General features: G+C 38.4%; 2 long non-coding RNA genes across 2 annotated transcripts in view; both read right to left on the bottom strand.

Annotated features, from left to right (window-relative positions):
- The window catches only part of LOC308190645, a 40800-nt gene extending 22238 nt beyond the window's left edge, over nt 1–18562 (bottom strand). Inside the window, exon 1 of the long non-coding RNA XR_013947433.1 lies at nt 17779–18562. This is a non-coding gene — a long non-coding RNA (uncharacterized lncRNA). The remainder of the gene's footprint in view (nt 1–17778) is intronic.
- Nucleotides 18563–20923: 2361 nt separating this feature from the next.
- On the bottom strand, nt 20924–21716 carry LOC308190646. The gene is made up of 2 exons (XR_013947434.1): nt 21322–21716; nt 20924–20967 (listed from the first exon to the last, which is right to left on the bottom strand). It is a non-coding gene; the product is annotated as an uncharacterized lncRNA (long non-coding RNA).
- Between the last annotated feature and the right edge of the window lie 467 nt (nt 21717–22183).

The following is a 22183-nucleotide window of genomic DNA, read 5'->3' as shown; positions in this document are numbered from 1 at the left end:
GTATTTGATGCTCATTACTGCAACAACAGACTCTAGTCTAACAAAAGCAGTAATGCCACAATAGTTATTGTTAAGCAATTTAATTGATCCAGACATTTATGCAGAGCCATTTACTTGTTGGGGCTCTAGGCAGAGGCTAAGCCACCCTTCTTTTCATTCCCACATTAGATGACTTATAATTTCTTAACTCAGCTTGATGGAATAACCCCAGGCTTCAGGGCCTTCAGCAGCTCTTCTGGTTGCTCATCTCCAAAACTGACTCTGCATGTATATTGGTATATTGTGCTAGTCACCACAGATGACACCCTTTATTTTTGGATGCAAACACTTTACCTTAATTGTGTATGCAAGTCATCGGTCTCTGAGGTTCACCTTACTTCACCTGGCAAGATTTAGTGAGTTAATGGGGTTTAGCAAACTCCAAAGATTTTGAGGTACCTTGAAATAGTATGGTCTTTGACATGCCACCTCTCCCTTGCCCCCACTACAGACCTATAAACAAAACCAGTGAATCCACAAGTCTGATAGAGAGGAGACTGGGGAAAAAAAAAATCAGGACAACAGTAATTCCAGTTGACTTACATTATCCTCAGGAGAAATAGATGATGAACAGAAGGTTGGCCTATGGGCCAGGTAGAAAAAAAATGTTGATTTTCTTGAATAAGCCCAAATAAAAATCAGTTTTTAACATATCACTCGTAACTGTTAAACTTGGTTCCTAATACTAGTCTCCCAACTAACTCACCTGTAACCTATATTACAGTCACTGGGGAGAGTGTGCGTGCAGCACTAAGAAGGGCTGACAGAGCTGAAGAGGTTTTATGCTACTTTGCACTGATTTTGCAAACAGTTACCACTGCTGTACATGACAGTAGCCACTCAATACATCATTCCAGAGAACTAATTGGATAGATGAATGAATTTTCAAGAGTTTTGTGCAAGAGCTAATGCATTCAGATACTACTCAGCTGGTCAGGCAAAAGTCTTGGTTCTTTGAGCTACGCACTGAACAGTCACTGGAAGATCTTACAGACAAAGGAAGCAAGTAGCACCACTGCACATCCTGAATATTCATAGAGTTCATGCACCCAGATAACATGAGATTCTACATGTGTACATGAAAATAAAAGAAGAATATGTATAATTGTAATAATAATCTTAGACACTAGAGTAGCCGATATGAAATATTCTAAGATCAGTTTAAGCTTATGTTGTGCAAGTTCCTATCACCTTAGCTGGTAGAAATTAACATCGTTAGACTCATCCTTCAGTTCCAGGAATTAGTAAATCTTGTGAAGTCAAACATGAGCACATTACACTTCTCCACCCCATATCCTTTAAAATGAAGTAGATCTTCTAGGCAGTTTTGATTTTAAGGGGAAACATCTCTTTTGCTGATCTAGTTAAGCTGGATAAGTATCCTTCTAAAATTTTACATTACTTATTGCTTTTAATAGCTGTTTATACAGATATACTGAAAAAAAAAGGATGCATAGGAGTCATTCCCTTCCCTTGTCTGTTGATATACTGGCAGAATAACAGATGGGTGAAATTAAGTAACTGTTTGGAGATGTAGCAGAATACATTGCAAAAGGAAAACAGACAGCATTTATTTTCGGAAGAAAAAAAAAAACACTTTCCTCTGAGCAAACCAATGAACAAAAGTAGATTACAAAGGAACATTTTCCTTTAAGAAATTATATCCTAGCTAGTACCCACTAAAACAAAACCAGGCATTTTACTTACATGGGTAGAGAATCATGGTGGCTTTTTTTTTTTTAAAGGTCAGAATATTGCATTTGTGTAGCACTTAAAAATAACAGTCTAAAATAAACAAATAATTTCCTTCCAGTAGCTCTATTGAATCAAGTATACCCATGCTGTAAATCACTTAATGTCAACCAGATTTATAGTTGGGGTGAATTAGATCCAGAATGTTTCATTCCTCACGTTCCTACCAAACAAGCCATATGCAACAATGTATGTTTGCTTTTGTGCAAAATATGGTGAGCAAAAAAAAAAAAAAAATCTCTTCCAACCCTGTTGATGGATACCGCACTCATCCTGTTATTAGTGATGATGTGTCTTAAGGAAAAAACAAAGACATATTGCACGTATTATTAGAGAAAGTGTGAGATCATCACCGTGGATGGACAAATTGGTAATTCCCCACCTCTTCTCTCTTGTAGCTTCACATGAAGTGCCTCCCTTCCACCCTTCTGTTTAGCTGTGCTCCCAGATCTTGAACTTTTTTCTTACCTATGTACCTTACTACTTCTGTATATACACCCTGGTTATGTCTTTCATGACATTGTGCCATATTTACCTGGTTTGATTTTTTTTTTTAAGTCATAATAAGTATTGTACATCTAGAACTCCCTGTACCAATCTAAAAGTACAAGGAGAAATTAAAGACACCATGTTCTCCAATTCCATTCTCTTATATTATGCCCAATTAAATTGTATTTAAAGTTGTCACACCTCCTTCACCCTTTACTATTTTAGCCTCAAACAGGAGCACAAACACATTTGCTTCAGCTCTTCCTACAGCTGCTTCAACAGGTAATTTTTGAATGCTCCAGACGTCAGGCTGTGTGGAGTTGATGAAAGAGTGTCCCAAATGGACAAGTAAACATTTGCACAAATTGCTACAGATTGGTGACAATCAGCATCATGAAAGAGGGAAGGAAAGACTGGCTATCTTTTATGAGAAATTTTGGAAACCTCTTATGAACAATTCCATTCATGACCTCAGTTTCATCCTTTGAACTCTTAGGCCCATCCACCAGAATAAAACTTAAGAATTCTGGCACCTCTAGTAATTCTAAAAAGTAATTCTATCAGGAGAAGGGAGGTGCAAAGAATCACTTGAAGTGGCTTGTGTCTTTTTTTGTTGTTCTAGCCTGTAGATGGGACACAAAAGTAAAATAAACAAAACTGTCATGTGAGCTTCTGAGTGCATGAAAGTACAGGGGGATTGTGCATTGATTTCTGTGGAACAGGAGGAGGAACACCTTGATTTAATATATTTAAAAATCACGAGCTATCTGTCAGTCTTCCTGGGTGCAGAAAAAGTTTCTGACATCAGAACTTCAAAAGTATGTTGGAAACTAAATCCCATCAACATTTATAAACATCGGGGGCTTGATAAGCAGTGACATAGGTCTGATTCACTCAAGCCACCAAAAAACAGAGGAACACTGAAATAAGAATATTTTGGGTACTGAAGGAGGTCTGAGATATCCAGAAATCTATGCAGCTCACAACTGACTACTGAAGCTAATGCTCATTAAAACTATTTATACTACTTGCAATTATTTCAGAGCAGACAGTGCAAGTGATAGCTCAAAAAAAAAGTTTGGCATCACTTGAGACAGTGACCAAAGACTTTTCTGCCTCCAGGGTGATCACAGTAAAACTATGCAGAGGATGTGAAGCTGCATTCACAAGGCAAAAGAGATACTGCAGAAGTAGTGATTTAGGACATAATGAATCTTTCACAGTTCCAAGTTTTGCAAGCTTCTGAGTAATGTTTGTGTCTGCAAAACTTGTTTGACTACAAGGGACCTTTTTTGCTTAACTTAATTCTGTATTATTTTTCCAGAGGTGGCTCAGTTAGAGGGGGGAAAGAAAAATCAACATTTTTCTACATGAATGGGAAACCTCAACGTAAATTATAGAAGATCTACTTCTGTTACCTCCAGAAACTAATCTTCCGTAATGCACAGTAATCTTTGAAGACCTGTCTGGCATGCTCCTTTATATCTGTTCCATTTTTCACACTGTATATGCTTCCTCTTTTTCTGTTTGACACTCTTTTTGCAAGCATTTTCCTGTTTCTCTATGAAACAACTCAGCAGCAAACTGCCTCAAAATCAAAATTGTTCAAGTTCTGTCATATCATTGCCCTAGAAGTGTAGAACAAATACTATACATTTCATGGTAGCAGAAGGATTTATCCTGCTGCAGTCAGGATCTGCTAACTCAGAAACAAAACAGAAAAATAGTTGTCCTTTCCTTTTTATGGAGAGTGCTACAAGCATTTGTGGTGAAGACTTCACAGCCAATCTCACCACTCTTATGCAAAAAAAATCTGCCCACCATTAGTCCAGGAGACCAGACTGTATCATTATACTTGGTAAGTCTTCAAACCAGTACATTTGGGCTTTCTCTTACTGCCTCATTTGCTAGAAAGATCTCTAACATTTGCAGCTGCTACTTCATTATCATCCTCCTAAACTGTCCTCTGCTCTTCATTCACTTGCAAAACCTATCAAAGTATTGACAAGTGAAGCTACTGAACTGCCATTACACTGCTTGCCATATTAGCCAATATTGCCTTACTCTGTTCTTAGACTTCTCCCTTTTCATTGCATTTACATCCATCTGTTGTCACATGCCTTTGGCTTCTCTTGTAAGTTCTGTAAGAGAAAGTCTGCCTTTTACTCTATTTTTTCAGCAGCCCATAGCAGAAGCCATCAAAGCAAACTGCAGTAATGAGAGAGAAGTAGAAAGATAGCCTTTGAATAGCTTTAATAACCCTTCTATGAGTCTGTATTCTGATCTCACTTACACTGATGGGAATTCACCAGTGGATACATTATAACAAAAAATACATCTAATATATTGCATGATGTAACACAACACCACTCTATGAAGTATCTGGAATAAGTAGAGCTATTCCAAATCTTCCCTCTGCTGTCAAGTGCAATTGAAACTGAAGTATGGTCATAACTGCATCATTTGCAGGCTGAAAAGTGACATTTGGGCCTATATTAGTAATATTCTATTAACTCTAAACTTGAACAGGATATTTTAGGTTTTTATTTTCTATTGTACAGTTTTATGTGGAAAACTGCATACAAGCACCCTACCACAAATGATAAAAGGCACTAAAGATGAGGGTGCAAAAATGAATGGGTTTAGCAGCATTGTACTTAAGGTTGCTTGTGCAAATTAACGTAAGCCTTCCTTGCATACATGCATTCTTCTAAGACATGCTAACGGGTGGTTTTCCCCAGGGCCTCTGTCCTGTTCAGCACCCAAAGACTGCCATTGTTTTGAAACAACACAAGCCACTGTTCATTTATGGATGTGTGGAACTCTCATATTTGTCATTAGAGCATCTAAGTGCTTTTATAAGGGGGTGGAAATGTACCTTTATTCACAAAACCACTTTGAGAAAGGAAGAGCAGTTCTATTTCCATTCTACATACCGTAGCTGAGACACTGATGCATCTCAGAAGTTCTGAAGAACTTTTCTTTCCATTTCTTTATCTTCTGTCACTCTAACCATAGAGACCAACTGCAGGTTGTCTTTAGCCCAATTCTTCTACAGTCTCTTCCATCTCTGCTATCAGAGCCATCACCTGTGTCTCACTTTCCACAGCACCACAGGTCAGTACCAAGTACGTAATATCCTGTCCTTCCCTCCTCTTAGTGCATCACTTGTCTCTCATAATTTCAAGATCCCAGTTCCCATGCATAAGGCAACAATGAGAAATTGCAAGAAAAGTTTTACACAACTTACTTACAAAATCCTGGAAAGAAGAATTCCTAGTAGAAACGAAATCCCCGAGAAATATAGCTGCCAATTTCCACAGCGCATACAATGAAGAAAGCACAACCTGAGGTGTATGTATTTTTTTTATGAAATTGTAGGTTGGATGATTTTGAGCTAATTTTCGCAAGGTCAGTAAATGCATGCAACTTACAACAGGGCAGCTTCCCAAGATTCAAGCCTTGTCTCAGAAGCACAGTACCTCAGTGAAAAATTCTCTTATGTCAAAAGCAGTATATTTTGCTCCTTCATACTCAGAAATAGTTGCATCATTTTTAATTAAATTTTCCTCAGAAACAACCACAAAAATCTAATTTAACCAAATATCTGAGATGAAAAAAATCTGAGCCCAAATGGTTTAAAGTTTGGTAATGTTATCATCAACTGCAATAGAAGTCTTACTGTCAAAAATATTAGTCAGACTTAATTGTTTGTGTCATTACCAGGTCTGTCCATAATAACACAGTAGTTCAGTCTCCTAGACTCTTCTAGATGACACTTGACTCACAATTCTGTGGGAATTTTTCAATTTGTTGCTATATGTTTATGAATATCTGTCATCATTTCATTATGAGATTAAAATTATATCTCCATTTATACTCTCATCAGAAATAATGGCCTGAGACTACCCATTATTATTGCTGCAAATTTTAAATCATGCAATTAAAAGCCAAACTATCAAACTGAAAAGAAGGACCCTTTTTGTCACATAGGTGAGTACCATCTTTAAATCTTTTAATTGTTTATGTGTCTGTGCACAAAGTAGCAGTTTCAGGGGGGACAAGTAGGATTTACTAGCCAGCAACCCATGAAATCATTCAGGTAATGACTGTGAGACCAGGAAAAGCTGTTATCCAAAATCTGATGGAGCAGTGACACACAGGAAAATTAATTTCCCTGACAAAGCTCACATGTGAAGCCTGTAGCAGATCAGGGAAATGAACATGACACTTTGAATGTCCATGCTGTTTCCTCAAGCATTAATCAATCCCCCCTGGCCCCGCCATGTAGATCTCAGATGTTGTGGAAAGATGTCCAATTTTGTATTTGACACAAACTATAAAATATATGCTGTACCTTTATGGAATGGCTAAGAGAAGAATTGAAAGAAAATAGAATTTGAAATGCTTGTGTCTTACCTAAACCAGCCTCTTGGGAAAAAGATGGTTGTTTTTGCTGATTCTTTGCCACAATATAGTAAATTGGTTAATCTCTGCTCAGTAGTCAAGTTGGTTTGGAGATGTCAAAACAGTAACAAAACACTTTTTAAAAACACTATCATAATCTCTGAAGAAGTTAGGAGTGTTTCAATATCTGTCATTTCCCAGTTGTTTATATAAAGGGCAAGTCCTGCAGCAAGTACTTTGTCATTTCATCACATTTACAGCTTCCTGCATTTGCATTTTGTACATGCAGCTCAAAGTATAAATTCTTAGCACACGTTCAAAGCCTCTTCACCTACATCTAAAAGGTAAAACTAAGAGGTAAAATGCAGACTCAAACACTTCAAGGAACTATGTAGCCACAGTACAAGTATTCTTGTTGGGACCCATACTGGGTCTGGCTGGGATGTAGTTAACTTCCTTCACAGCAGCCTTCATGGCACTGAGCTTTATATTTGTGGCTAAAGTAGTGTTGATAACAAACTCGTGTTTTGGCTGCTGCTGAACAGTACTTGCACAAAGTCAAGGTTTTGTCTCTTCCCACCCCCTCTTCTCCCTGAGAAGCCAGCAGGCTGGGAGCAGGCAAGAGTTTGGAAGGGGATGTAACCACAACAGCTGATCCAAACTGACCAGAGGAATCTCATACAACATTGTGCTCAGCACTTAAAGCTCAGGGAAAATGACAAAAAGGAGGGGACATTCACTGTTATAGTATTTGTTTTCTCAAGCAACCATTACACATGCTGAGGCCCTGCTTCCCAGGAAGAGGCTGGACATCCACCTCCCAACGGGAAGTAGTGAATTAATTCATCTTTTTCCTTTACTTCACATGCTCAAGCTTTTGGCTTTCCTTATTGATTGAGATAATGACATTTTAATAAGTCTTTTCAACTTCTTTGTTTTCTCACTATTGCAAAGATGACAGGAGGGAGCAAGAGGCAGGGTTGGCTGTGGTCAGCCCATCAAAGGATCACCTGCAATAGGCATGATGCACCTGACATTTTCTGTTATGCTAGGCAAATCCATCTCTACAGCATAACAAACTATAGAACTGAAGATGATACCCAGTCATTTCCCACTGGCAGTAGTGCATGTTACATAATGATTTCAAAGCTTCAAAAATCAGACAGCTCATTTATCTCTGCACACTTTTCAACAACAAAAAAAAAAAGCCTACTGTGCACATTTTCCTGTCTCAAAAACCACAGCTGTTCAGAGATGTAGGAACAGCCTTTTGTCCTCCAAATGAGCCACATCAGACTTATCTGCTCTTTCTTTATCACGCGTTTTACTTTATTGAACAGACTGGCTCCCTCTCTTGTAACAACCAATCTTGTTTCCTGCCAGGACAGTGGTTCCTCACAGGAGAGTAACATCTGGCCAGAAATCTCAACTCGCAGGTAGAACAGGGTATGAAGTACCTTCCCTCACATCCCTCAAGGATTTACAATACAGTCCTGAAATAACATTTCCAATGTTCAGTCAACTTGCTGTTATTGTCAGATTTCTGGTATTTTTAGGTAAACAGGAACATTTCCAGAGAAAGCCAACTCTCAGTCTAATCCTATTTTAATCAAAACCTAGCTTTTACCACCTTTTTCCTCCACCCCCAGAAAGAAAAAAAAAAAAAAAAGCAAGGGTAAGCTTCCAAATAGTGATCTTCGCTAAATGCCAACTGCCAAGGAGGATGTTTAGTTTCAGGTTCTGGTTTTCCTTTATCTCCTGACATTAAACATTAGATTGATGGTTTCTATGCTCTTAACACAAATTCCTGGTAGCATTTGCAAGTGGCATTTTATGCACAACATATAGCCTGTACCTAATCATCTTCTTCTCTACCAGTTTCAATTATTCTTACCTATTTTCTCATAGGGAAAAAGAAAATACTGAGTTACATCACAGAGATGCTCTAGATCAAACTGTCAAGCTGCAACATTCTGGGATTAATCTACACCACTGTTTCTGTACTGTGCAGGTAGCACCCTAACAGTGATTCTCCTCTTTTGCCAGCCCATACAGACAGTGGAAATTGCTATATGTAGACTGCCATCTTGTTACATGAAGATATATACATGGTACTGTGTTATAATTTCACCTTAAAATTTGTACAGGGTCTTCAGCTGCCTTATCTTCTCTACTGTTACCCTTTCCCCATGAAACAATAGAAAAAAATAACACTAGAAGGATGTAATTATCTTTTTATTTTGATGCTCCAAGGCAGAATCACCTACTCCTACATGACTCAAAGATGTTTATCCACGTTTTCTAAGAGAATACAAGTCACAGAAATTTTACTACTTCTCCAGGTAATCATTATCTTTATCATTAGAAGGTATTCCTCTATACACAACCTATTGTCTAATTGCAATTAGAGCCAGTTAACATGATATAAAGAATAACTGTATGTAGCATAATCCTACACTATTATCTTCCAATTAGTCCCCTTTTTGCCAGAGCTTTTTATGTTTGAAGACTCTCTCCGCCTTCCTGAAATCCACCATTCTTTGGAAAAAAAAAAAAAACACAACATTCAATCTCCTTACTATTAGACTTTTCCAGACTTTTGATCATTCTGTTGTTCATTTTAGATTCTCTCCAGTGAGCTCACATCCTATTAGAAGGGCGCAGCCCAAAATCAGATCCAGTGCTCCAGCTGATGCCTTATCAGCACTGAGTGAAGCAGGATTACTTCATGTGTCTTGTCAGCTATATTCCTGTATGGCCCAGGTTGGCAATTTTTTTATTATTATTTTCTTAAATACAACATTCCCAACTCATGTTCACACTTGTGATCCGCTATAACCTGCAAGGCTTTCCTCTGAAGAAAAATTTCCCAGCCACTTACTCATATGAACTGATGACTTGATGATGTTCTTCACTAACAGACACTGCTAAAGTAACACAACTAAAGGGCAAAACATCCCTGGTTAAAGCCTTGATGCAGCGGTACTGGAGAGATGTAACATGTTACTTTTGTGCAGCACTATACCACAATTGCCCTGGGAGGTTTTTCACCTTTTTTTTTTTTGGTGTTGTTCATTTGCTTTGTTTTTGAACAAAGCTGGTGGACAGAGAGAGGGAGGATACATACAAAAGAAAAAACAAGTGTTCTTGCTAACTACAACACATTCACATAGCTGCTGCATGGTCAGTCACTAGCACTACCATGAGGCCATGGGGACTGTCTCTCCATTCAGTGTTGATGGCTCTGTTCCCTTTCCTTTGGCATAGCTATTTTTCACTGACCAACAGTGTGTGTGTATATATATATATATATATATATTGACCTTTGTACAATTCAGTTACCTGAACTGTACGTGAATGTATGACCCAACAGAATTTGCATAAATGGTTTTAAAATAATAGTCCAGTAGTTAAAAGCATCCTAGATCTAAAGAGATTATTCTTTTTATTTAGACTGACCAACGTAACTTTGGTTGACCAGCATGATCTCAAGTGACAGTCCTCTCCATTTATACTGACCAACAGAGATACTGTATATTCATATTACCACTAATGGATTCTTAAATAAGAGCCCTTTGCGTTGATGACCTGGAGATATAATATAGAGTTCAGTTACCATGGCTATTCCTGAATTTCAGTGTACAGGGTCTAGGGAGAGAGCTGTCATGCCTGCAGTTGAAAGTCATAAATGCTTTCTTTACAGACCCAATTGTCACTTATGACCAAAGCTGTTGGACTGACCAAAGCTAACACAAGATCAATCCCACTCAACTCAGCAGGTTTTAGACTGAACCTGTACTTACTAATGCACCTCCAGGGCTCCAGTTCTGCCTGTGGCTTTTCTTCCTTTATAAGCTTTGCACCTCTATTACTGGACATTTTAAACACCTGAGCTTTAGGTGGAGTCTTTGTGGCATTTTTCAGTTAGAGGAGGAGAAGTTCAAGGTCTAGGAATTATCAGGCTAGTCTTTGCAAAATGGAGGCCTTTGGGCATCATTAAAGAAAATTTTCAAAACAGCCCTGTTCCATAGGTTTGAGTTGCAGAACACCACAGACTAGCTAAAAGGTATGAAGATAGGAAGAAAAAAATGTAATGCATAATACTAGATCCTGCTTAGTCTTAGGTAGGCTTGCTATGCCAGAATGGATACTGAAAAATTATTCTCATCAAGAGAATTGTGCCATGAAACCAAAAGAATCCTCCCTGTTTATCAAGCAGCAAAAAAAAATAACCAATGACTTCAAATACTTCTTTAATCTTTACCATGCCTACAGAATGCTTTTCTTTTTACATATTTCAGCTGGTTTATTGCATAAATATTATGTTAGCAGTCATTCTTCAGTGTGTAGGTGGGATCGCCAGTAGGCAGAGACAGTGATAAATGAGTCTCCAGGTGTTGCTGCTCTTTTTAGAAAATCCTTTAACAAGCAGTTATGAAGATTGAGGTAATTTTGCAAACTTGTAAGAGTTACAGTAAGTTGCTTCACCAACCTTTTTTTTTTTTTTAAGAGGTGCTGTCAAAATTAGTGATCCCGAGGAGCATTGTAGCTGTCTACTTAGCTCTGTTTACAAAACCTAGATAATTATTTATGTGTGTTTAGTTTTGAGGATGCATTGAAGAGGTCAGGGCTGGGGATTATTGGAGCAATGTTTCCATTAATTTCTTTTCTGGTTGCAAGAAAGCAAATCTTGCAGTCTTAAACTCTCCAACAACCCTGTCATTTTGAACATTTGATGACAGCAAGCAGATGATCATCTGTTTCATTAAGGTAAGTATTATAAACACCAAGGAGCCAGGAGAGAGGCTGCTCAACTCAAGAGATAAGAGTCTGAAGCCTTTCACCTTCAGACTGGAGATCCTACAAACAGACAGACTGAACAGGTTCATTCGAGTACCCAGCCTACGGGAAAGCGTCCTCACCACCACCAGCATCTATTGAAAGTAGTCATAACTGGCTCATGGATTGACAAGCTGTGAAGGGAAACAGAGGACCTAAGCCCATTAGCCAGGTGAAAAGGAGCATTTGGACAGACAGAGCAAACTGGATGCAAATTCTTCTGTGAAACACACCACAGGAAAAGGAATTAAAACAATTTCAAAGCTTGTTCACCACACCACTGTCCTTAACACAATCCTTTGGCACAGGGAAAGGTGCTGAGAAGGGGTAATTCCAGGAAAAAAACATCCAAAATACTATTCAGAATACTCCTATACCAGCACTTGGGATTGGGTGGCAAAGAGGAGAGATGTTTCTAAGTCAGAATCTGCACTGAAGACCTCAGTTAGCTCTCAGAATGGAATAAACACCACATTGAGGGAGCAGTTGTGGAAAACCGTTTGGCATTTCATAACCAAGTCCCCCACCTTCACACTTAAGTAATATTTTATCGTCTAGCATCATGTCTTGGCACAGAATTCTCCAGGCTGAGACTCTTTTGTAATTCTTGTGCTCTACCATATTCCCCCCTCCCCAAAGACACCTCTGTCCAAAGGTGGAACACAAACAAGCTCCATTCTGAGTCATAAAAACATAGAACATGCGTAAGTGTATGCAATAATCTTGGTATAATTTGACCCTTAGTCATTGTCTAGTCCTATTATGTAAATCTGAAACATGCATTTTTGAAAATAAAGGGTTTCAGTAAAATAATTACTGTTGTAATCCTGGAACCACACCCAATAAACAGTTTAGCAATCAACTGGCTCCATATATTTGAAAGCTATAAACAGATTAGTACAATATTAAAATGGCAAGGGCCAAAATCTCAGCTGCTGGTGTAAATTAGTGCAGTTTGACTAAATCAAATTACCAGTTTGATTGACTTCAATTAATCTACACTAATTTACAGTATGCTGTCATCTTTTTCTATTTCTGTATACACATCTCAGAGTGTGTATGAGTATATACACTTTTTTCTGTATTCTAGGAAGATAATGATCTTTAGCACAGCAATAATCTCATTTTTTCCTCTTCATATATAGATTCATGAAACCCCGGTATGACTTCAGGCAATGTGGGGAGCAGAACTGAAGAACTACCAGAAAAGAAATAACCAATGACTCCAATAATTTCAATAAACTCCTATTTATTTTCTTAATAAGAAGTTCACTTGACTACAAAAGACAGCTTGAAACTGCCCTTAGCAAGCTTCATTTCAGGCAAACCTAGAAATTATCCATTTACAGTTTTTGCACAATTTGAAATAATAGCTGATTAAAAAAAAAAAGAAAAAGAAAAAAGGAAGAAAAAGAAAAAAACAACTGTTACCTTTCAAATTTTCCACAACAGGAGCTTCACCTGACTTAAAAAAAAAAAAAAATCTCTCTACAATTCATGACCCAACTTTGGCCCCATAATAGAAATTGTCCTTATTTCAACATTTGTCAACAGCATAAAACTGAACATTAGAAAGATCAGATGATGGGCACCTCCTCTTCATTTGGAAGAGAAACCACCTACTTCACTTTCATTCTAGAACTTTCTACTTCCCCTGTGAAACAAGTGAATCCTTATTAGCCACAGGCTGCAGGCTGGATATCTGGGGTACAGAGTTAAATCATGTGCTGAGACCAAGGGATGGAGGAACAAAGAAGTCAAATTAAAAAACAGAAGCTCATGTACCTCAGTCATGAACTGAAGCCATGTTTTTTCCCCTTAGATTATGTTGCCTGTCATACTGCCAAATTAAAAGTAGTCACACCGCTACAATTGCTTTCTGGTGGTCTGTCTGGACTAATTTTTTTACCACAGGGGCAGGAACACAAGAAGGAAAGGGAAACTGTGGTGGATAAAAAAAAAGGTTACAGACTGTAACACATTTTATCTGTGCAATAGGAGGGAGAACCTCTTTCTAAAGCAAAAAGCCTTCTGGCTCTTTAAAGTAAAAAGCAACAGTATTGTAAGGGAGAAACACACAAAGTAAAAACAAATCCCACATGACTAAAAAAAGGCAAATGAAAGAACAAAGAAATGAAACAATAATATAACTTATTTTCAAGCCATTCAGAAAAATGACTTACATGGATATAAGTTACGAGGAGAGAAGGTAAAAGAGTCTGGAGGAGCTTCGGGATTGAATGGACCTAAAAGGATGAGGACAGACCTCTCCTCCAGGGCTTCGGAGAAGGAAAACAGGTAGAGAAGTAGTAAAGCAGCCAATAAAAGAGCCAGCATGCCAAACCACAGCTGTGGCTCTTCTATCAGATAGAAAGTAAAACATCTACCAACTTGGATTTCTACTGCACAAAATCCACTTGAACATCAACCAGAGGGAAGGCATCCCTGAGCCCAAAGCAAAGGGAGACAGAGGATGCAGCTGCTCTGGAGGGTGAGCAGCAGTTCTGGTGAGGAGATCCAGGCCTTACTCTGCCCTCACGCTGGAGACTGTTGCCAAGGGCCATATAGATCCTGCACCATTCTGATTTCATTATATGGAAGGCATAGTTAGCCAGAGCAATAGCTCTTAAAAAATAAAAAATAAAAGGACACAGAAAGAAACAACCCCTCATGCTCAACTGTAGCTGAAATCAGAGACTGAGCGCAACAGCTGCCATTTGTTATTGCATTAATATCTATCACACATTGCTGAGTCTAACACTTGACAACACATGCCGCTAACACACTAGCAGATAGCATGAGTTTGATTCAGCACTCTTCATCTCTCCAGCTCATTTCACCTCTTCGCTCTGCTGTAAACACATGGGTTTGACTGCCCCAGTAACATCGGACATCTTGCAGCACATGGAGGAACACCTCTGCTTTTTCTCATCATTCTTCCCTTACAGACATAGTCTAAGGAAGTGTATACCTTAGAGTGTCTGTCATTTAATAACTGCTGTTCAAAAACAAGTAACAAACATAAGAAACTTTATTTATGAGCACAACATTGGGCTTTGACCCAGGGAGAAGACTGTTCTTGCTATTATGATATTCACCGAAGAGCAGAGTGCTTACTACTGGCTTCTGTTTGCTGGGAAGATAGGCAAAAGAAGTACGTATTTAGCAGCACGTGGCAGGACAGGGAGGAAAACGTTTTTTGCGTTGCTTTCCCACATCTACATTCATGTTCCAAAGCTTGGGCAAAGCTGTATTATTGACTAACAGGGTCAAGCAAAAAACATGAGAAGAAAAAGGAAAAATTCCTGATCATATGTTTTGATAAAAGCCTGTTTTCCTTATGCTCTTCCACTTGTTTCATGCTGTCACAAATCCCACCGAGCTTAAGGGCAGGAACATTTGCAGAAACAGATAGCTCTTATGCAAATCATAATAAATGTTCAAAGAATAAAGACTCTGAAATATTACATATGACAACATGCTTGAATCTGCAGAGGGTTATTTCCATCTCCCAAGGAACACAGCTGAATCATAGGACTGCACATAACAGGTCATATTTTTACTAGGTATGTCACATTTAGTTGACATTACAAAAGTGCCTGCCACTTCATAGATAAAGTGTTTCTAGGAACCTTCAGCACTACACTTAAGGCTCAGTTTTCTTATCTCTTCTTTTTTTCTTAAAAGAATTTCAGGTGTCAAAAAGCAACATAACATGTGCTGCTGACTCTTGGAATCTTCAGACAAGTCACACTTTTTATCTGAGTTTTAATTGCCACATAGCACTGAAGCATAGGGCCAGGTTTTAAAAAGTTGTATGGATGCCTGAACAGACATGGAAATATGTATTGGAACTGTCAAAATACCTGGGTAGTCCTTCAAAAACCAACAAGAAATGCTTACCTAGGAACTTCTAAAAATCTCATTGTCAGTTTATCAATGTTGGCAAGGTCCTAGATAGCAGACCACTCAATTCAGCCACCAGAAACCTGGAGCCTCACCTCAGGGACTCATTCACTGTGACTGATCAGTCATCAATTCTGAGTGCTTCTGCTTGTCCTAGACAGTAGCACTAAGGGCGCTGACCCCTTGGGCAGCCATGCTTTTCATTGTCTGATCTCAAAGTGCACTATACTAGCTAGAAAATACTGGGAAGCTGGCCTTTACAAGCTGGTCCAATTAGGCAAGGAGGCCCTTTGAAGTTGCTGGAATGATTGCCATTGGCTTCAGTGGATGCTGAATCAGGTCTAACAAGTCTATTAACTTGAGATGATAGGTGCCTTCGAAATACCTATATATAAAGATACACAGAGATGTAGCGTGACCATCTGTGTCTTGATTTCCTCATCTCTGAAATATGGATAACAACAGCTATTTACCCATCTCTGTACAAGGCCTGATAATATTTAAAGCAATTGGTGTGACGACTAATATTTGAACAGGGATTTGAAAATTTAAAGTACTACATAACTGCTAAGTACTATTACTAAATTAAGCCAGCTGTCACTAATAGCAGACACTCTGATCCTCACTGCCTGTTGACACAAAACCAATTACAAATAATGAGTTCCATGAAGTCTAGAATAGGTCATACATTGTGAAATTAATGAAAATTAAGATGAATAAAATGGTTTACCTTCATCATTCAATATTGAATTTGATTTCAGAATTTTAATCAGCAATGCCTACAACAATTTCCCTTTCTGTACACACTGAAGAGCTAAATAAACCACCTACGCCTCCTTCATCGGATATAAGGTCTAGGTTAGCCTTGTGTCATAAGGCTATCCTCTGATACTGTTAACTTCTGTGTCACAAGAACCACTCATGTGTTCATCAAGCTCCAGTTAGGTTTTCTGTACTTCCTACTCCACCTGGGAGGTTATTACAGAATCTCATTTTTAGTAACCTCTTAATTGCAAACCTAATCCATTAATGACCAGTCTATTACCGTTTGGCTTTTCTCACATTGACTGCAGAACAACTGTGAGCTTCTAGTGTAATTAGCAAATCCAAATCTTTTTCCACCTAGTTCCTTCTCACCTCATGACATATTGGCTTCTAGGGATCAACAATACGCACTAAAGGCAGAAGTCCTCAACTATTAAACGTACAGTCTACTGCTATTATTCCTGTCCTCACACTCCCTTTATGGGTAGAACTGGACAGCATATCTATACTGACAATGCTGCCTATTTTTATGTCATCATAAAATGTCATCAGCCACTTCCAACCTTCTACACTGAATGCATTAATGAAAGTATTAACAAAGATCAGTCCTGAGCTGGTCTGTGAGGATTTCCACCAATAACCATCTATTAAGCTGGCAGAATCTGTGCCATCTCCCTGGTCCCTGCCCACCTTCCTACCAGCTTCATTAAAGAAGGAAAGAAAGGTGTCATCTATGTTTGTTATCCCAGTGATTCACTCCTGCCACAGCTGTTTAGTAGATGAAATCTGAAAATTTTAAGTTAGACAGCTTTATGCAGATATTCTTTAGTGCATCTAGTACCTAAGGTGCCTACAAGACAGCTGGAGAGAGACATTTTGTCAGGGAGTGCAGTGATAGGACAAGGAGTAATGCCTTTAAATTAAAAGAGGGCAGGTTTACACTAGACATTAGGAAGAAATTCTTCACCGTGAACAGGTTGCCCAGAGAAGCTGTGGATGTCCCATCCCTGGAGGTGTTCAAGGCCAGGTCGGATGGGGCTTTGGGCAACCTGGTCTAGCAGGAGGTGTCCCTGCCCATGGCAGGTGGGGTTGAACTAAATGGTCTTTAAGGTCCCTTCTAACCCAACCAGTTCTATGATTGTATTAAAAAAAAAAAAATCCAGATTCCAGCCTCAAAAAAAATACAAATATAGTACCCTATATTCAGCTTCAGAAATGCAGAGGTAAGTATAAGTCTCCATACACATTCAGTCAAATCATTAACTACAACATTTTCAAAAATTGTGGGGAATTACTCTTTTTCAATTGTCTAAACAATTAGTGGTACTTATTAGTTCTAATTTGACAGACCTGGTTTAACACATACTCAGAAAAGATACACAGCTTATTCTTGATCATCGCAATAGTGTCATCAGCCTATCACAAATATTGTAATAAATAACTCCGTACCACAAAGAAACATGATTCTTTAAATGTTGAATCAATGTGTTTGCTAGGGAGGTGTGTGTCAAGTCAAGTCATCTCAACATACAACTGATCCGTCAGTGGGAAGCAAACAAACAAACAAGAAAACAGTCTTACCTTTGAAATGCCAGCTAATACAGCTCCATAGGCCAAGTTTTTCCTCCAGCATACACCCCTTACATGGCTGTTGCTGGCATCACAGAGCTGCTCTAGCAAATGGCCTGGTCTACAGCTCTCAGCAAGGTGTTTGCTGGTCATGCAACAAGTGATCAGGGACCGTGCAACTCTTCCCAACAAGACAGTAACAACTTGCCACTTCTCCTTTTCCTTCTTGTTTGCCAGGCCATATACAACTCCTTTCTCTCCCTCTGGGCAACTGGTCATTCAGCCCCAGATCCTCCATAACAGCTGCTGCATGCAGGCTCCTGACTCCTTTGTCTCAGGAGCTCAAGTAAGACTGCTCTGTTAGGGGAAATTCCCTCCCTGGCAATAAAAATCTCCTCCCTCAAGAAAAAGAATGTCCCCCCTACACAGTTTGCCTGGAGGCAAAAATAAACATCCTATTTTTTCCAAGTCTTATCCCTTTCTTTCCAATAAAAGATTAAGTCAGCCAAACAGCTCCTGCTGTCCCTCCACGGGAAAGAGGGAAAGAAACTGCTACAGGAAAAAAATATGGAAAGAAGTGGTAGCACTGACCTCTGGGCTTGAGGGCAGTGCGGAAAGAAAGCCATCACAGAGTGGGAGGGAAGTGGCAGAAGAAAAACACTATGCATATGTGTGTGCACACATGCAGATACAGATTTACCAGGGACTAGTGAGGAGGCATTAGCCTCCCTATCGGCACTAGTTTGTGTAGCATGAGTTCCTGCATCTTGTGGTACAGCCACAGCAGCATGGCTCAGCTGCTCCCACCCCATTCAGCAAAGAGCATTACCTGCCCTGAACAAATGCATTGGCCTCTACGTGTACATACATGAAAGGACCTTTTTTTTTTAACAATAAGGACTGAAAATAGCACATGTAATATCATCTAACATGAAACACTGTTCATAAGCTGACATAAAAGAACATGATCTGATCTTAGATTTGTTCCACGTTTGCAATTCCTAGAGACCTGCGTGTACAGACAGACTTTAAAGCTGCAAACCTGATTTCTCTGAAGAAAATAAAAGTAATTAGAAAAACCCTGTACTCTTTGCACCTACAAGGGCAACTCTCCTCTTACACCAGATACTGCTCTTTCAGCAGATCTTTGTGGGTGGAGATTTCATATCAGCATGTCTGCCAGTTCCTGCCAGAGTTTCATCCAAGCCACAACATACAGAGTCAACATTAATTAGCATTAATTATTATTTATAAGAAGCAATATTATCTCCATTACTATCATTCACACTTATTTTTAAGTCTTGTATAGGGCTCATGCATGGTACAACACTGCCCAAACAGACAGAGTAAGGTCCCATGGAGTTTGCAGAGTAATTCATAATATATCCATCGTTAAACTGTTTTGAATATATCATTGTAAAACTTCAAGAATCCTTTTCTGTGTTCCTATGAATTTACCTTCTATTTTCTTCATATAACCAGGTTAATATTTTCTCTTCTTTTTACGCAGTATGGAAGGAAAAAAAAAATGCCTGTAGATCTCAAAATTGTTTCTTTCCATTCAGAAAAACAGAAGAGAACCAACACAAGTATACCATCCCCACAGACCATTTGGAACCATCAAAATATAGTGCTTCCAGCACAGAACTCTCAAATGAGCCGTTTGTACTTTACTAAAAAGTATTAGTTTCATGTGACTGAGGAAAACATGCTGAATGCATTTATGTAGACTTTGGTCCTCTATTCTTTTCATTGGTGCAAGCAGAACCTCTCAGCCACCTTTTTATTCTGGTTTAAATCTTATCTCCAAATCCAGAATCCTATTCTATGAACCAGATTTTTGTGTTAGGCAGTGGGACTGATTTCGCTTGGTGACCATAAAACTAAGAAAACTTGCAAATATTACAAAATTCAATTCAAAACAGCTAATTAGTGCAGATCTCTGCTATTAGTAGTACTGAAGTTATTGGCATTGTTGATAATAACTATTCATAAATAATCGTTTGCACAAATTAAAATTGGTTGGAAGAACTTGCGAGTATTAAGAAGTCCTATAACGAGCAAGGTGCATTTTCTTTTTTTAATGAGTTCTGCCTCACTTCCAGTTTAAATAACATTTCTCACCACTTTGTTTCTTGCTTATTTTGTTGCTTGATGCAATACACAATAGCACAGACACTGAGATTAGTTCAGTGAATCCAATTTAGAAAGGCACTTTTGTATAGGCCAAGGTTAATGAAACCACTTGAATAAGTTAAAGTGAGTTCCCTTGGTCAATCCAGGCTTGTTGGAGAAACTAGTAATAATCAGCTAGAACTGCTGAGTCAAAATTATGAATGAGATGGAAACACTGAGCACGTTTCATATGCTCCCATCACTTCTATCCTATTTGTGACTGTTGCAATCACAAATTATGCATAGCTCTGAAATACTACATACTTTGACCAACGTGTATTGCAACAGGTTACTGTGGAGTCACAACATGTTGTGTCACACTGCATACACCTTTCAGTAAGAAGTAAGGCCTACACGGAGTAGGAAAACACTGGATTACCATTTGCTGCTAAAAGCCCATTTCAATCTGAAAGCATCTGTGAACAGTTTGACTTCTATGGATATGTACATTTTATTTGCTTTGCCACAAGATCAGACTAAACTTATTTCAACCCTCAGATACATAAGAAAAACAATTTTAAAACTAGATATTGTTGGTATATTTATCACTTCCCCTATTATTTATATATGCATTAGATTAATTTATCCCATATGTTATCTAATCAGAAAATAGAAGCCATACCATTTTTCTTATACCACTAGCAATCACACTCTTTAGAGGCATTAAAAAGGGTTTTGCTTGCCAAAATGATTTCTGAATAGTTTGGGTAATAGGAAACCTGCTCACGGGTAATGAGGAATGTAACAGAAGTTACCTGCAGAAATAAAGCACTATGATTTTTTTGTACTCAAATTTCCAGCTCTGAAATATTGTACTCTTGGTTAGCATTCTTCACACAAAAAGACTAGAGATATGCTTTCAGCATAACAAAAGCATTCTGTACGGACAATAGTTTGATTCTAATTGTATCTATAATCAGTAATTACCATGCTATTACATTTATACCATCAGTAAAGCACCTCACTGGCATAAACAGACACACCTTTTTTGGCAGTGGAGTTGCAATCACACTTGCTGGCAGTTACCTTCATCCAAAATGGTTAAAGACAGTTAAATATGAAAAATGTGTAAATTATTGTCCAGGTCATCATACAACACTTCGCTGAAGCTAATAATGCCATACCATCTGATAACATATCCTATTATTCATAACCTAATTAATTTATATATGGAAAGTTAACAGAAAAAGATAACCAACCAATGCAATCCAAGCAATGAAAAACTTGGTATGGCAAGCTTAAGCTAGTTCTGTTAAGCAACATATCAGTAACAGTGGAAATAACACTTTGGGAAAGCTTTCAATGTCAGTAAAGACATCCTTGTTGCTACTGATTAAGCAAGGCAACTATCAGGGTACATGCAAACGCATATTAATTCACCTTTTCCTGGAGCAAACACTACAGTTCTAGCATTTCATGGAAAGATCTTACAGAACAGTCCAATGTGAAACTTCTTTCTACATGTATCACATCAGAAAGAATATTCAGCGAGTGGTAGCTAGACTAAGGAAGAGAACGGCAGCCCTTCAGGTTGAACATAGCATGTAGCTTTTAGGCAAGAAATAAATTTTCAAGAGCAATCCCTCTCACACAAGGATTTGGCTTAGCCCACTGTGTTCAGATGCATCTTAACTTTAGGATGAAGTTTGATTAGTAAGGAAAGTAGCTTTTCTCTTAACAATTATTTGATCTAAGTAATCTCCATTAAGCAGAGTAGCTTGAACATCTGAAAACTAGGATACATCTATCTAGGTTCTTCTTAAAAGAAGTCAGGCATTCACCTCAAATACTTTTAGAGCTCTCTAATACATCCCAGGTGATCACATCATGTATTGCAAGCACTTGTTTCAGATTGAGATGATGACAAGTCCCTGGTGTGACAACATGTGCAGGCATTTACAGTTTCAGGCAGCAGCCCTGAGAACTCATTTATCTGGAGAGGAGAATCTAAATATTTAGAAATTGTTAAAGATACAAATTTTCCCTTCAAACTCGCTATTATGTCTTCAGCTCACAGATTCTATTTTTGTTTTGACTGCGAGTTTCTCTACCTTCTATTCAAAAGCTAGCCACTCTCCTTAAAGCTGTAACTTTCCTGAAGTTTTATAACCTAGCCTATAGTTTTCTTGTGACAGAATGCAAGGGTGTTTTTAAAAAGAAATTCTTCAGGCCATCATCCAATCTTAAACACAAATATTCATGTAAGTTACAGCATGTACTTGCAAAGTAAAACAGTCAGGGC

The sequence above is a fragment of the Anser brachyrhynchus genome (assembly GCF_964034855.1).
Source record: "Anser brachyrhynchus genome assembly, chromosome: 2".
In the NCBI taxonomy this organism is placed as follows: domain Eukaryota; kingdom Metazoa; phylum Chordata; class Aves; order Anseriformes; family Anatidae; genus Anser; species Anser brachyrhynchus.
The sequence above is the reverse complement of the archived record's forward strand: the minus strand, read 5'-3'. Positions and strand labels throughout refer to the sequence as shown.